This window comes from Leptonotus elevatus, chromosome 13, assembly GCF_054856555.1.
Source record: "Leptonotus elevatus isolate MCC_2025b chromosome 13, RoL_Lele_1.0, whole genome shotgun sequence".
Classification (NCBI taxonomy): Eukaryota; Metazoa; Chordata; class Actinopteri; order Syngnathiformes; family Syngnathidae; genus Leptonotus; species Leptonotus elevatus.
In genome coordinates, this window is record NC_141251.1 from 13,578,895 (window position 1) to 13,595,997 (window position 17,103).

At 39.6% G+C, this 17,103-nt stretch overlaps 1 long non-coding RNA gene across 1 annotated transcript in view; it reads right to left on the reverse strand.

Moving 5' to 3' along the window:
* Positions 1-1,165: 1,165 nt before the first annotated feature.
* The window catches only part of LOC147163910 (uncharacterized), a 71,655-nt gene continuing 55,717 nt past the window's right edge, over positions 1,166-17,103 (reverse strand). Inside the window, exon 3 of the long non-coding RNA XR_015096954.1 lies at positions 1,166-1,247. This is a non-coding gene — a long non-coding RNA (uncharacterized LOC147163910). The remainder of the gene's footprint in view (positions 1,248-17,103) is intronic.

Below are 17,103 nucleotides of genomic sequence, written 5' to 3' on the forward strand. Positions count from 1 at the left end.
CTTTTTTCAGAAGAGATTCTAATCTTTCTTTTGGTAGGTTCCATGTTTTGTAGCAATAGAACACAATATTCTGTGGGCCTTGCAAAATCAGTAAAACAGCTAGGAGTGAAGGGGATTGCTTCTGTGAAAATGTCTGGGAGTAAATGAGTTAATAGGTTTAACAAAAGGTGACATTTTTCCCACCCCCAAGATTTTGTGCCCCCCGCCTAATGGGTGAACAAGCTCAGTCATTAATAATATTTAAACAATAACACACTATTAAATGAACATTTCTCCACACACAATTAAATAAATGTATAATCAAATGGCCATCTCTAAATTTAAAGTTGCCAGAGAAACATAGACCTCAATTGACAGCAATCTATGTTATTAACATGGACATTCCATTCAGACTACGTTATATATTTCTTTACGTTGGTTTCAACAACAACAATAAAACTACTAAAGAGAAATGTATACACAAACATATCCTGTTAAAGGCCTAACGTTCTTGGTGAAGGTACAGTAATAAGGACACAGAGTCCAGCATCACATTATAGCATGCAAAGGGAGTCATTTTTTTGTGCTGCCCTGAGTGCAAATAGAGGTGAGTCACTATATGCCGGCAAAGTGCTATAAAAGAGGCCAATTCCAGCACAGCCACGAGGGGACAATGTTGTGCGAGACAGGTTGAAGAGAGGAGATGAGGTGAGGGGAAGTGAGACAGGACTGGTGTAGGTCTCCTGCTATTAGTTCTTCCTGTGTCCCACTTCTGAAGATTTGCATCATCCTTTATTTATTTATTTGCATGAAAAATATAGGTCAGACCATACATTTTTAATAGTTTTGCAGCTTTAATTCAAATGTCTGCGAGCAACCCCTGCGGGAAAATCTGCCTTTGACGCTGAGAATAAAATGAGATAAAGACAGCACACAGCACACAGCAGAGTACAAATAAGGCTGTGGCATGATTAAATACATCGTCCTTTCAAACTCCGTGCGTTGAAGTGAAGAGAGGACAGAAAAAAGATGTCGCGCTGACTAACAGATCAGTAATATTTTGTAAAGAGAGTCATTGAAGGACAGCATCGGCCAAAAACCGCCTCAAATCCAAGCGTAATGCACATTCTGCACCTGGACCAAAACATGTCTGACACGCACAATTTTGCGTCATGAGTGCATCTTACCGGATTCATGGTTGGGTTGATAAGTCAAGCTCGATTTCTAGGAGGCATGATGAGCCTCCAGGCTGCAACTGGCCTTTTCCACTTTTTTAACATGAAAGAGAAAAAGAAAATGGCACTTCAGTACCGCCAGTGCTGTTACTAGGAGACTCTTTGTTCATAGTACAACCACTGCACTACATGAAATGAAATAAGGATAAGTATGCAATTTATTACTTCTTTTTTCTTTTTTCATCTAAAGTAAAAAAAAAGGCGCTGAAAGGCGACCTGCCAGGCTTCCCATTCTGTCTCCCTCTTTCATTATTGGTTTCATGTTTCTTGAACGGGTTGTGACTAGGGGAATTCCCCCTTTTTTAGGGATCAAGTCATCAGAATCTGAATCTTTCTGGTATGACATAAAATTAACGTGGGATTATTTTATTTATATCCTTGGTGAGCCAATGATGCCATATGAGATCATCCTCATTCCAAATAATTCATGCTGAAATACAAGGCAACCTGTGGAGATGCATCCAGCTTTTAACTACTCAAACCCATCTGTGGCAGAATGTGTTATTCCGAGCCACTGCCCAACTGTGTAAGCCATAATTTAAATGTAAATCTAATGTGTCGATGTAGTCCTCAATATACAGTGAAGATAATTTTGATATTAATCAGCACTGTGAAAGATATACTGAGTTTGATGTATACAGTATATTCATTGTAGAAAGAAAAACAAACAAAATTTCCTTGGCTGAATATTATATGTACTGCATTTTGAGGAGATCAAAACAGAATTTTTCTTGAGTTCATGAAACATCGATAACCACCTACATCAATATATAAACTGTCATACATTACAAATTCAATTCAAATTAAATGACAGTCGACTGACTCAAAACACTAGAAAGTGACCTCGAAAATATAATATGGATATTTCTTGGTTAAAATGACTGCTATTCAGCCCAGATGTTTATATATGAACCATAATTCGATATAGTATTCAAAAATGCTCCTGTGGGTGTAGTATAAGAATGGACTACAGTGTTAAGAGGCTCATGGTATAGCTATGCATTTGCTATATAGCAGAAAAAATAACCCATCTTCCTCTCAGAAGAATAGTTTTATGGTAATTTGAAGGCACATATGTATTTGTAGAACTCTACCAGACCGCAGCATATGTCACACTGAATGAACATTACAGTATTTCATAACCATTGTTACATTTAAAGTCTGCCGTATCAAACCAATATTCTCATGTCATTGTATTCCCAAAACAAGAACAATATGTATCTTTTTCACCCCTTTTTTTTTGTGCACAGTTCAAGCTTCGATTTTGCCAGCTGGGCTCCCATTTTACAGATAAGCAATATGAGCTCCGCATTATTATATTGTAAATCATTTGGGGCAACTGGGGAGGGTGAAGAGAACACGCTCAAGATGTTACGCTTCCGTGAGTCACTGATTTGATGATGTACCGTATGTGCTCAGTCTGACTGAGGAACACTGTGTAATGCTTCAAGCGTCTTTCAATTTGCCGGGATCATATTGTGGGAGTTTGTAAAGCATACTCACTGGACACAACATTAGGTACACCTGCACCATCAAATGATAACACGATCATGAAAATAAATTGCTTTGATAATGCTCAATTACAATGACACGTACAAATTTGCCAATTAATTGGAGGTGCATTATTTTAATATTGTGGTCACAATGTTCCTACTATCATATTTAGATTTTTGTATTTGTAATATCTTTACAAATTCACACCACATCACAGTATGAAGAAAAGCAGATTTTGCACCACTGCAAACTAAAAACACAACACATATTCAAGATTCATATAAGCCAATGACTTTATATTGTTTCACACTGTTCACAGCTATCATTTTCAATATGAAAACTAAGTTGCAATATGCTCGTTATGAGCCCTGCCATATTGTGGCAGGACACATTATTTTGGAACTAGATGAGCAATTCCACAAGCTGTTATTTGTTTTACTGTTTGAAACACCAACACTGTTGCTATCATAAAATATTTTAACATCTTCTCCCATATATTATTACCACATATACAATTCCCTAAAATGGGTCCGGAAGAGACCTGGGGTGGATAACTGCATTTCAGTCAGGATGAGTAATGAACAAAAGTATTAGTTTAATTAATAATATGTACTGTACTTGATGGAAAATTATGAAAACTGAACACGTGAGATGTAGTGCAGCCAAACAAATAATGAGTGTAGACTTCAACCTGGGACAATACAGTATCTCTTTGAGGGTCACAGCAAAACTACATCCTATCACAGTTGACCTGTGACTAGGGTGACCATATTTTTAAAACTAAAAACCAAGACAGTACAAAATCACGGAACATCAAATACACAATAAATACTAATTGCTAGTCAATCTGGTTACCGGAGATTGTGTTATTACTTTAGCGAATGCTAAACGCTATCTTAGTTGACAGTTCAACAGCGCTTAACAATTCAATGCACTCACCATTATCCACTTTATTATTATTTTTTTAGCTCGGTCCGGGCAGCAATTGGAAGCTGGTGATGAGGACGACTTGACGGCGACGAGGACGACTTGGCGGCGACGAGGACGACTTGGAGGCGACGAGGACTAGTGATGGGCAAATGAAGCTTTTGTGAAGCACTGAACCACTTGAGCCAATTATTTTGAAAATAGGTTCGTTACTCGAAGCTTCAGTTACAGTGACCTCTACTGGTAAACTGCAAGGCTGCAGTGGATTTAAAGCATCTTTGCTTTGAAAATTCTTTGATGGACTCACACTAAGACCGAATAGCATGTTCTATTGACAAATAAAGACTGATGAAAGTGTGTATTTTGTTATTGAGGAGAAAGTGCTGGTAAGATATGGCATAGGTTGGGTGTGCTTGTGTAACTGACAGGGGGTCATGGGGGACACTCAAAGATTTTTATTGAGGTTCATTATTTTTTCCACTGTTTTTGGATTGAGCCGGTTTCTTTTTTTGCTCACAACTTCTCCACATTTAGAGAAAACTCGCTCGCACGGGACCGACGATGCTGGCGTGCATAAAAATTGTTTTGCAAGCTGAAACAGATGAGGGTACACATTTTGGTGGTTCAGCCAGTAAACCAGTGGATCCTCTGATCGGTCCAGGGGTGGCTCAGTCAAATAACGCTGCGCCGCCACTATAGCGTCTGCTGTGGCATTCCTTGCCTTCCTTGCTTCAGAAGCATCTCTGTCCAGTGTGTGCCAAAGGTTAATATCTGAAAGACAAACATGACAGTAACCATCAGTACTGTAAGGTTTCAATCCATATCCTTTTTTACTTGTACTTATTTTTCCTACATTTAATCAATTAACTAATTAAAAAAAAATTACAAGTGGATGATGGATTTGCTGGTGCTGGTAGAGCTGATGTGGAGGGCTGTTCTTCTGTAAGTGTGTCAGGTGGTGTGTATCTCATCAGTTGTGAGCATCGTGCGGTCAGTCGTTTTATTGATGCTTGTGCCTGTACTTGATTGCAGAATCCAATTGTTTTGAATCTTGGATCCAGCAGCGTTGAAAGCGTCAGTGCTGTTTGGGTTTCTGTAGGGTCAAACCTCTTTTGCATCCCTGACAATAAGTTCTGTCCCAGTATTGCAGCAGTGTTGTGGCTTATTGTACCAATTGTTTCATTCAAGTATAGCCTCAACATTTTTGTCATTGGGATGACCTTTGACCCAGAGACTCTTTTCTCCTCGGACAATTCTACTGTTGCCTGGTAAAAGGGGGCAAGCAATTGGAGGCATGCAGCAACTGTTTCATAGTCCTCAGAGGACAGAGGTCTTACTTCTGTTTTCAGCGTTGCAAGGGCTTGCTCTACTGACTGTCTCTCCTCAAAAAGGCACTGTAACATGAGGAAGGTGCTGTTCCAGCGTGTGTCCACCTCCTGGATAAGCTTCATCACTGGACGCTGCATCTGCTCCTGCATTTCTGTGAGCTTCTCTTTTGCTGTTGTGCTGGTTCTAAACAAAGTGACAACTTTCCGTGCCCTTGTGCGAAGGTCTTGTAGGCCAGGAGTTAAATCAAGGGACTTCTTCACCACTACATTTAGTGAATGGGCAAAGCAAAGTGCATGTCTTAAATTGTAACTTCTGACAGAGGCTACCATATTAGCCCCTGCATCCGTTACAATAGAGCTCACTTTGCTTTCAATGCCCCATTTCACCATGAGAGACCTCATTGCAGCAGTAATGTTAACAGATGTATGAGCTTCAGGGAAAGGCACCACTCCCAAAAGCACTGTGGCCAGCTTCACAGAGTCATCTACATAATGGCAGGTCACTGCTAGATATGCATCCATATTAATGGAGGTCCACATATCAGCAGTTAGGCTCACAGCCTCTACCCTCTGCATGACCGCCTTGGCCTTGGTCTTCTCCTCCTCATATTTCTGGAGCACCATGTTCTTTAGAGCCCGCCTGGATGGAAGAGTGTATGTGGGATCAAGCAATGCCACAAACTCCTTGAAGCCACAGTCATCCACGATGGAAAAAGGCTGCGAGTCTTTCACTACCATATTCACAAGAGCCTCATCCAGCTTTGGCTTCTGGTCCACTAAGAAATAAAAAGAAAAATGAATTAAAGAAAATAAGAATTTATGTAAAATTGCACTTAAACGAAGCAGGCCTATGAGTCATGGAATACAGTCATATCATATTGTGTTTGTGTGTCTAGTTAATAATAGTATAATACATATAGCATACCTTGATTTGTGTTCCCCTGGTTAACAGCAACTCCATGCTTGGCAGTGAAGTGCCTAATCATGGAGGAAGTATTCCCATGATACTTCAGTTCAGTAGCACACACTAAAGCACTGGACCTGTAGAGAAAGCATTTTTAAATAAAAATGCAATTTGATTGTATAAAGCCAAATGGGTACACTAATCATATTACATATACTGTTTCTACACATGCACCTGACTGAGGTCAAATCAATTGAAGAAAGTAAAAAAGGTAAAGCCTATTTATATAAGCTTTACAACCAAACATTGGTTGTTCAGTGGTAAAATTATCACCTGCCACTCGGGTTCCATTCCCGTCCAAGTCAAAACGTTTTTTATTTAATTTGCGCCTCGAAAAAAAAATGCCCTTCGAAAAAATAAATCAATAAATAATTGTCCCCCGGGGATAATTAAAGTTTTTTTCTGATTCGGATCTATATACATAACTTTAAACAGCCAGCACACCTACCTTATCAGGAGTGATCAGATTGAAGTGTTCCCACATTTCAGAACGACCTCTCTTCCTGGCTGGCTCCATGAATGACCAAATGTAACAACGCAAGGCAATGACAATTCAAAAGCACCAACAACCCACGAATAGTACATAGTTTAGAGCGGTTATAAAGGGTTGACGCTCAAATTCAAAACTGTTTCAACCTGTCACCTGTCAGAATCGAGAATCACGTGATTGGACCGCGAACCAGGCATGTGATTCATTCGGACAACGAATCAGTCGCTGCTCCGGACGTTATATGTCACGTGATTTTTTCCGCACCAAAAGAAGCTTTGAAGCAGTGGTTCTATGGAATTGTAGTTCAGGGTTTGAAGCTTGTATCGAAGCTTCAGTGTCGCACTGCCATCACTACCGAGGACGACTTGGCGGCGGCGAGGACGACTTGGCGGCGACGAGGACGACTTGGCGGCGACGAGGACGACTTGGCGGCGACGAGGACGACTTGGCTGTGCTGTGACGAAGGCTTGACACACGAACTTCCACACCTAACATAGACAATGCACCCACACTGACTGGACAAACGCAACAGACTAAAACACCAACACTAATGAGACACACCTGGGGAAGGGAAGACACAGGTGGATGTGGTTAGACATAACGAGACAAGGGAAGAAACCAGGAACACATGACAAAAACACCAACCACATGACAAAAACAACAAGAACACCCATAACAAACAAAAAAACAACCCTCACAGAACCGAACCATGACAAAAACGAGACTTATGATTAAACCAGGACATCAGTTCACTTTACCTGAGGCAAGACATGGGATAAAACCCCTACTATTCACCAATCAATCACAGAACACAGACAAACAACCATTCAACCACTCATATTTACACCACAGTCTTTCATTAAACTTGACGTGCTTTTGGAGTGTGGGAGGAAACAAGAGTACCCAGAGAAAACCCACACAAGCATAAAACGGTAAAGAGAGGCCCTGAGCCACACACACCACTGTGCGCCATAAAAAGTTGTTTGCCTGACTTTGGGAAAAAGTTAGGATTAATTGAAATGATGAAAGAGGCACAAGGACGAGGATGATTAAAAAAAACAAAAAACATTAGGATTGTGATAAGGCATCATGGCAACAGTGATTCCTGTACACCCGCCATTTGTCATGAAATCGAATGTGTTAATCACAACTACAGATCTCTTCCCTCTGACTGACTTCCATATTTCATTTGCTGATTGTGCATGTGTGGCAGCATGCACAATCAGCGTGTGACACTGTGTGGGCACGTTTCCATCTGAGTGAGGAAGCAGAGCAGACAAGCGCTACATTAGACCTGGGCGGCACGTCGGGGACAGCTGGATGTTGTCATGCCCCTGTAATGCTGATTGCGGCCCACGAGCCCCTGCCAATTATAAATCAGCTTCACAGCACTCAGGGGTGAAACACAGTGGCAAAAGAACACGCGTGCTCTACTGTACAAGAAACCTTGCTCAATATGTGGCTGCAAATGCTTCATATGTATAGACTGAACAGTTTTTTAGGAATTAGATACGTGTATCATAACATTTTGCCAGCCTTAGTGACTTTGGGCAAGAGGCAAGTACATCAACCAATTGCAGACATTTTGCTACATTTGATGAAATTATGCGTTTACGTCCATCACATACTGTATGATTCATCATCAATAACCCAAAACCTAGGAGAAAAAAATGACATGCATAATATAATTTGTGTTTAGTCAGTTTAGGCTCCTGTGAAGTGAAGGTTAAATTGATGGATTTAGCAGGATTACACTGATTGACAGCTGTCCATTGAAGATTTTTTTGAAACCACAACCATTTTCCACGTTGATGGTGTGCAGCCTCATACACAGTACATGACACATAAATACAAATATGACTTGTAAGTCTGTTTCCATTTCTCATGATTTTTATTAACAATGTTCGATACCACTTTTTCAGACCGACACCAATACGAGTACTAAACCCTTGAGAAGTCACCGATACCAATAGATACCAAGTACAGATACAAGCAGTATATTTGATACATACATAGAGCCCCCCCCCCCAAAAAAAACATTGACAGATTGTTTAAAGAAAGTTCTATATGCCCCAATATTGCAATGTCCTTAAAATTGCATTAAATTATTTGCAATTTTCTTTTCTTCTAATTTCTAGTTTCTGATTGTAAAATGGCCACAAGAAGGCGGCCAATACTGTTATCAGCTGCCATCATGATTAACAATACCTTAAAATAAGGTACTCGACCATCCCTATTTTTTTAGGTTATATTTGCATTGCATGAGAGAAAATCTAATCAACGAGTCTATTGAAAACGCATTAGACTGACTGAAGTCATACCAAATTGGAATTCTCATAGTCGAGCTAACATACAAGGACAATCTAGTTATAAATGAATGTAATGATTTTCAACAAAACAAATGAATGTACGAAGATTATTTTCACACTAGCACCCTTATCAAATAAAGTTTAGTTGAATTTGTTTTGTTTCGCTCAAACTCTAGTTCATCTTCCCCTTTGTTGTGGTTTGTTTGATTAGTTGTGAATGAAGTAATCTCACTTGGATATGGAAAACATTTCAATTCCAAAAGTAAACAGACAACACCAATGACTACTTTTCAGCGTGTAAAAGAGGATAATGCACTCATGACGAAAAGTAAAAGTATGATACTTCATTCGAATAAAGTCATGTCACCCTCAGCAGTGCAAATGCCTCAACACTTGAAGCTGACCCCGAGTGCAAGCAACTTTCCTACGCCTACCTGCGCTCGGCCATAAATACAACAACCTCCACCGACAAGCTCATTTCTCCATCAGGGATTTCTATGCAAGAGTGGGCCCTGACGGTGCGTTATGGAGGGATGTGCTCAGGCAGCACGATGTTGGCGAGCTCAATGAAAATGGTCTCTGCCTCTTCACTCTTTGCTCTGAGCAATGGCTGCTCATCACTAACACCTTGCTCCAACTGAAGAACATGTTAAAACCCTCCTGGCAACACCCCCATTCCTTGATTAAATCATCATCCGTCAAGCTGACAGGACAGAGGTGCAAGGCAGTTTGTACTCCCCACCAGAAGCGCAAATGAACCTTGGAGGACTTCCACATCTGTTGCCTGCAAAGGATCCTGGGTGCGTCCTGGGAGGACAGGATACACCTTCGCACCCTACCCGTGCATCATGTACTGTACTGTTGAAAAACCTGCAGATCACACATCGGCCTACACAGCCACATGGATACGCACCATTGTTAAATTTTGATATATTGAATTTGATACATTATCATTGTAATTGATTAACTACCACAAACCGACAAAACCATTCAATTACAGTTGTTGCAATCTCGTTTGTGCTTCTCACTCAGTTCCACGGCTTGAATTTTTGTTTTTTGTTTTTTCTATGAGGAGTAGTTTTGCTAATCAATGACTTCATTTGAGGAGTCATTTTCCAATTTTGTGGAGCATTTTCTTTTTCCAGGAAAAGCAGAAACTAGATTTGCCACCTCTGATGATATTAAAAATATGTTTGACTACTTATTCATTCATTCATTTTCCAAACTGCTTATAGATGTATTTTTAAGCTTTTAGGCCACTCCTCCTGGCTGGCGTACAGCATAGCGTAGCATAATTCATTTCCGTTTGCTTAGCAAGTAGCCGAAAGCTTTCTCTCAGGAGTCCAAACATTTACTAATTGGTTGGCTATTTTGTTGTTCAAAGTTTGGATGTTCTCTGCTTCAATGGCCAGAAGTCTGTGAAAAGTGTCATTGATCACCCAAGCACAACATTTTGCCGTTGTTTGCCATTTCACTAGCCGTGCCACTCTTAGGTTAACTTAGCAATTAGCATGGCTTCTCCATCTTTCCTTCTCTTCTTTTATGAAAACAATACTTGTAGCTTATTCACTGCCACGGAGGTCATAATTACTGACTCAGGAGCGAGTTGGCAAAGTGTTTAGCCACACTTTTAACCAGCGGCTTGTTGCTAGCTAGGTTACCGGTAAGCTTGCCTCGGTGGTCCCGTGCGCAGGTGACGTAAGTGTGTTGTGGCAACCTTAACATGCATGCGTCCAGTCCAGCGATGCTTTTTAGGAAAGTCTCTTCCAAAGTTGTGATTTTCAGTTTTGTTATCAATTTGTTTGAAGGAGGCGCAAAATTAAAATTTTGACCTGCAAACTGCGATGTGAAAATGCTTATGTCAAGTTGAGCTCATACAGAAAACAACCTCCCTTATTTGCATTGTTACACTAGCTGCTGACAAATCAGAGCCATTTTGTGTTTGTTGTGGCACTGAAACCAACCCAGGGGGTTTCAGACTACAGAAAGCAAACTGCAGTGTACGAAGCGCAACACCAAAATCTTTAAAAGCAAGAATGGAGTAAAATTGAGGAACATTTATGAGAGACCAGAACCAAAACTCAAAAAATGTTCGGCACTGTTACGTCATCCACCCATTTTCTACAGCGTTCATCCTGTTGAGTGTCATGAAGAACTGGCGCCAATCCCTGCTGACTTGTGGGCAAAAGTCAGACTATATACCGGACTGGTCAACAGTGAATCAAGGCACAGACAGAGATACAGACAGACTAAGACAGACAACAATCACAGTCTCATTCACACCGTCACATTATTGTTGTTTATTGCTATGAATTGTAATAGAATGACACGCAACCAACACATGATTGTGATTAGTGCCATTTTGTTTGGGCAGATACAGTAATAAATTCAGAAAAGGTCATTTGCCCCCCACATGGAGCTGAGGCAATCAGGAAACATTAACTGTGAGAAGGTTAAGCCATCGGCTTTCATTGCAGCACGAGGTAATTAGTGAAAATGAATAAAAAGAGGTGTTGGTGACATACTGGATTCAAATTGCTGTGAACATTTTAATGTTAACACAGTGTCAGAGATTAGGCTGACGGATAGAAAAGGATGGGGAGGGGTGGTGGTGGGGAGGGTGGGTGTTATGGGGTAGAAATGGATTAAGAATGGGCTTTGAACGGCTTCTCCCATGTGCTCCACAAAACCATATCTCACTTTTGAGCTTTTCCACAGCTTTCTGCGGGGACTGTTTACGCTCAGTTCAAAAAAGCCAATCTCCCTCCTGACCTTCTCTTGCCCCGCAGTTTGTTGATTAACACACACACATACACACAACACACACTATGGAATTTCATGTTCCAATATAACACTTTGTGCTCACCTGACAACATCTGGCCAATGTACCAAAGTGTCCTAACAGCAGTGTGAAATAAATCCAGTCACCTAATCTTAAAAAATCATTTGTTGTGCGACATATACTGTTTTTGAAGCCTTTCAATATGTATTTAAATTGTATTGTTCTCTTCCAGGCTTTTCTTTGCCTCTGCTGTAATGTCATTTATAACCGCTGGACAGCTGAGCCCATCATTGCCCATTGTTTTCTCCCACTGCCACTTTCACCCTACTTTATTGGGATGATAAGATCTGTTATTGCCTAGTCAGGATTTTTCTTTTTCTTTTCTTTTTTCAATCTCAAGAACACACAACTCTGCAAGGAACCTTGAAATAAATTATCCCAGAGGGCACAACTCGGATGGCAAATGTGTGAAGTAAAGAATTGATGAAGTCCACTTTATGACCAAGCCTCCTTGAGTGCAGCTGCATGTGACGCGCACATGTATTCACATTCCAGAATGAGCCATATGGTCAGCTTTTACAGCATCCGTGGGATCGCTGCCAAGACTCAACACAACAGCCTTGTCAACACGTTACTTTCCATATTTTTGGGTCCGAGCAGCGGGTGTTATAGTGTTGCTTAAATACAAGGCCATGTGTGCTAAAATATTTTTTTTTCCGCACAACGGCTTATTTTTGTTTTAGACTTGGTAGTACTTAACAACTGTTACCATGCCTTATATTCAACTGTCGGTGATGGCATGTAATAATATGTATACCCTGTGGACATTTACAATGATTGGGAAGGGAAACAATAAATAGTGTGTTCTAATTGTTTCTTATAATAGGTAGTAAAGCAGGCAAAACAGACGGGAGTTGTACAAAGACAATGATTAATTACAATGATTGGAAAAAAAATGACTTTGGGGAGAAACTGCGGAGAGAATGATGTTGGTACAGAATAATTCAGTAACTTGAATACAGTAAGAACATGGAGGCGCGCCATCTATTTACGGTATCTGACTATATAAAAGGGCAGGTCATATCAAACACATGCGTAAAATCTGGCACCCTTCTGACTGACAATGCATTCACATATGAGAGCAGAACACTATAATGAGTGAGCAATGTTGAAAAACGTGGGAGTCAGCGTGTGAGCAGGCAGTGGGCATGGGTTCGAAGGTCTTCATTACATGTGTCATTACTTACTGTGTCCAAACATAGACAAGTACCACATGGTGAAAATGGCCCATTTGAGAGTGCCCATGGATGTGATTTAGATGAGCTTTTGGTTCCCATGAGGCTTCATTACTTTATGACTGAGCAAGGGAAATTACACATTTACGACTTTTGACTGTGACACAATTAATTATCCGGCAAAGGAATGACTAACATAATCTAACATGTTTCCGGCCATTGTTAGAAGTAAAAAAAAATCCTGATTGTGGTATCGATTTTAGTCTTCTCAAAGATATATTCAATCATAGTATCACTGTCATGTGATCAAGCTAAACATAAACTTTGACTTTGACTTTTTTTTAAATGAAGGACAAGGATTGGCTTGTTCATGTTCTTGTTCAATGTCATAATGCTAGTTTTGTATTTACAGTAATTGTTGTAACAGTTTCTTAGCATTTGAAAACGACACTGGAAGACATTTCAAAACATTGAACCTATCTAATTTTGTCGCAACAGCACTTTGGCATGCAGTTTTAATGAATGCACTTTATATACTGTAAACGGTAAATATATGGCTAATTGTTAGACTCAAAATAATTGGAGTAATGGGGTTAAAGGAAATATATCAGGTGCTGAGGCATATTTATGATTGTATACTCAAGGTACAGTAGCTCAATGTGCTTCATAATTAAAAGTAGGGGACACCGTGGCTAGTTGTATCACGGGTAAGTTGTCACATTGCAATTTCCTTCTCCACCAGAGGGCGCAACGAAAAAGAGGAATACTAATTGTTTACGTATAAATGGTCAGGGGCTGAGAAGGGCACATCTGTTTTGCACAACCCAAAGTAAAAAAAATTCAACTTCATATATTTTGAAACAGGTGCCATATATAGACAAATTCTAGCAGCAAAACATGTGGACTTGTTAGAGGAGAGATTCCGGCATCTTGTCATGCCTCAGTCACTAACTTTAAACTAGAGCATTAGTTTAAGTATTAGCCAACATGGTAGTTTGGGGGCAACTTGTCTCAGTCATTTTGGGGTTTGTTGTCACATATGCAAAGAATGGGCCAATGAAAAATGCACCTCTGGCAACTCGGTTTATGCCAGAATTGTTCTTCAGATGAGTCTGAAGAGTGAGGAAATTAGTTAGCAAGGTTTTGTTTCATTGTTTAAAAACAGATTTTTCGGTTGTTGGACCTACAGTATGCCCACATGTCAGAACATCCGTTAACCAAAATGCTTTATTTATTTATTTGTATTCAATTTAATCTCAAATTTCCAAGTTAAGGGAAGCAAAACAGGCATTTGAGTCTGAGAGCTATGACTTACATGCCATCAGTTTCTAATCTGTTTCATAACATTTTATATTAAAGTTTGCTCAATGACTATTTTCAAGAACAATGATAAACAATTTCTCTGGCTGTTAAAAAAAACAACAACAGAAGAATAAGGATCCTTTTGTCCTAGTTTTATGAGTTGCAAAATCCAGTGTGACACCTTACCCCATATAGTGTGACAATTTACCCACTGCTGGGGCGACATGTCACATGTTCACTACCTCTATGTGATGGCTTATAACTCTGCACTGACAAGTTATGAAAATGACATGAACACAAAAATATACTTAAGACTTTGGTATACATTTTGTTTATATATGATGTATTGATCCCAAGAAATATCTAAAAGTATAAAAAGTGATTGATACATTTACAAACTTACTTAAAGATATTTAAAAACAAAGTAAAAAAAATACTAATAAAAAAAATACTAATATTAATAAAAGAACATACCGTGCAAGAACAAATTTTTTTTTTCAAATACCTTAATCATATGAGGGGGCAAAGCATCATTTTTAACCTGGCTTTAAAAGTATTCATACTTGGGGCTGATTTCGCTTCTGTTGGCAGCTAATACCATATTAAAGCTAAATGCTGCTTCACCATGTTTGCGTTGAACTCTGTGCTAGCTGAGCCCTACTGGGATTATACCAATTAGCATTTATTTAATGTATTCAGGACCTAAACCATTCAGTGATTTACAGACGACTAAACAAGACACTTTTGACAGCCAATTCACATGCACATGAAATGGAAACACATTGGCAGACATAATGTAAACATGTTTTTGGTGTGGTTTTTTTTCTAGTCACACGCGCACTGAAAGATGGAGCTTGTAGTCTTAAAACCACAACACAATAAAGTTCAATAGATTTTTCTCAGGTGTGGTCAGTTTTACAGTCTCTGGCCTCCAATATACACTCTAAAAATAATAATAAACATAATTGGAGTGCTACTTGTTGGTAAAGTCCAGTCAATTTTGCCTTTTGATAGTGAAAATGTGTGTGTGGTTTTTTTTTTTTAAATAAATGTTTCAGTATGTATTGGAAATGCCGCAGATGGACAACCTCTTATGACAGGCTCAGTACCACAAAAAGCACCAAAATGTACAACTTTTTCAGAGCTTTTCTGCATTAATGACAGTTGAGTGTGTTTGCGGGTGTGCGCATGAGTGTGCGTATCTTTCTTCCAGGCCTGCATCACAGTTTGTTTTCTCGCCTCATGCTTTTTCTGCCAAACCGCCCAGCAGGTGTCTCTACGCAGAAAAGCTCTACCGCAAGTTGAGTTCTTATCTGTGCTCAAACTCGAAATCTGGCAGGCAGCCATCAGCACCACATATGAGATTGGTCCTTCAGTCTAACTATTGGCTTCCCAAACACTAGGATTACACATTGAAAATAATTAAGGGGTGTTATACTAAGAACAAAGCACATTTTAATTTGTTTGACAGTGTGAACAAGCCAAGAAATTCACTACCTTGGAGCCTTACATGCATTTTTTTAATTTAATTTAGTAAAAACAGATAATTTATTTCTCGCTCACACTCATACTGTGGTTATATCAGCACGATACAATTCTCATAGAGCATACAATAATTAATGCAGAGGAACACAATTAGAACACATTTGGATGGACAAGATTAACTGCTACTACACCATCGCACTTCCGTTTTGGGGGATGCTACTCCGTGGTGACAATGTGTGAGATGAACGTTGATGCTGTGACTGTCACCTGCGCCATCACGATTCAACTTCCAAATGTGCGAATAGCAACGTTGAACTTTTTAACGAATGACATCAAATGCAATCAAAGAAAGCAGGAGGTCATTTAGGATGACAGCTGCGCATAATGCTTTTCTATTGACCATAAACCCGTTAGTTAAACAGTGCGGTGTAAAGCATTTTGTCTCGTCTAAGAAGAGTGTGCAAATTAATTGTGTTTTACTGCGCCATAGTCAGTTGTTGTGTGTCCTGCTGAAGCGTGTGGATGTGGTTTCCAAGGTAACATCTCGAGTGGCCCAGCTTTTGAGAGCACCGTGCCCTGAAATGTCGCTCCCATGTTACCATAGCAAATGTCTCCGTTCTACATCGTGCACTCTATAAGGGGGCTTTGTGGGCTAATGCTCCTCAGTGCAGCAAACACTGAGACAGTTAATTGAGGATTATGGAAAAATCAATATTGTGGAACAAAGAAGTGGATGAAAAAATACTCTTTTTCCACCCTGGCTTGCTCTTTGAGGTTTTTTTTTTTGCAAATGGCAGCACAACAAGGCAGTATTAATGACAGGAATACTGCTTCTAAAATTTTTAAAGCGCAGTAAATATTTAAAAAATTGACATTTCAAGCATAGTAACATTTCAAGTGTAGTATAAATATTACAATATCAGCATTTTACACTCTCGTACCATCTCACACAAACATTTAAAACATTTTAACTCTGCTGCTTTAAATAGAATCCCCACTGTGTAAAGTGCCAACTGCACAAGAGGAGCAAAAATACATGCATTATACATTGTGCAAAAGTGCATTGCATTTATGGCTTAGTCTAGTCCTCTGCAGATATGACTTAACAAGAACAATTCTTTGTTTCTTCTTCTTTTATTTTTTGGTTCGTTCTGGAACAGAGGAAATTGCCCCCTCCAAAAAAAGTAGCTAGAAATCAGGTCTAGTCCCACTGGGAGCAAAGTTCTTACCCAAGGACATTTCAACATGGTGACTAGGGTTGAGGGTTGAACTCACTGCCACTTGGCTGGGAGACGACCACCCTACCGATGAGCCATGCCATGCAATGCAATGCAATGCATGCAATCAAATTAAGGAAAAGATGTGGCAAAAGACTAAGATGTGTTAAAAATATATATTGTCACTAGGGGGGTGAATTGCCTAGTACCTGGCGATTCGATTCATATCACAGGTCACGATTCGATTCGATGCCGATTAATCCCGATGCAAATCTATAAATTTATTATTTTAAACTCAAATTTAGAAAATACTAATCAGTAAACTTGTACATGTACACTGTAAGATTTGTATGAAA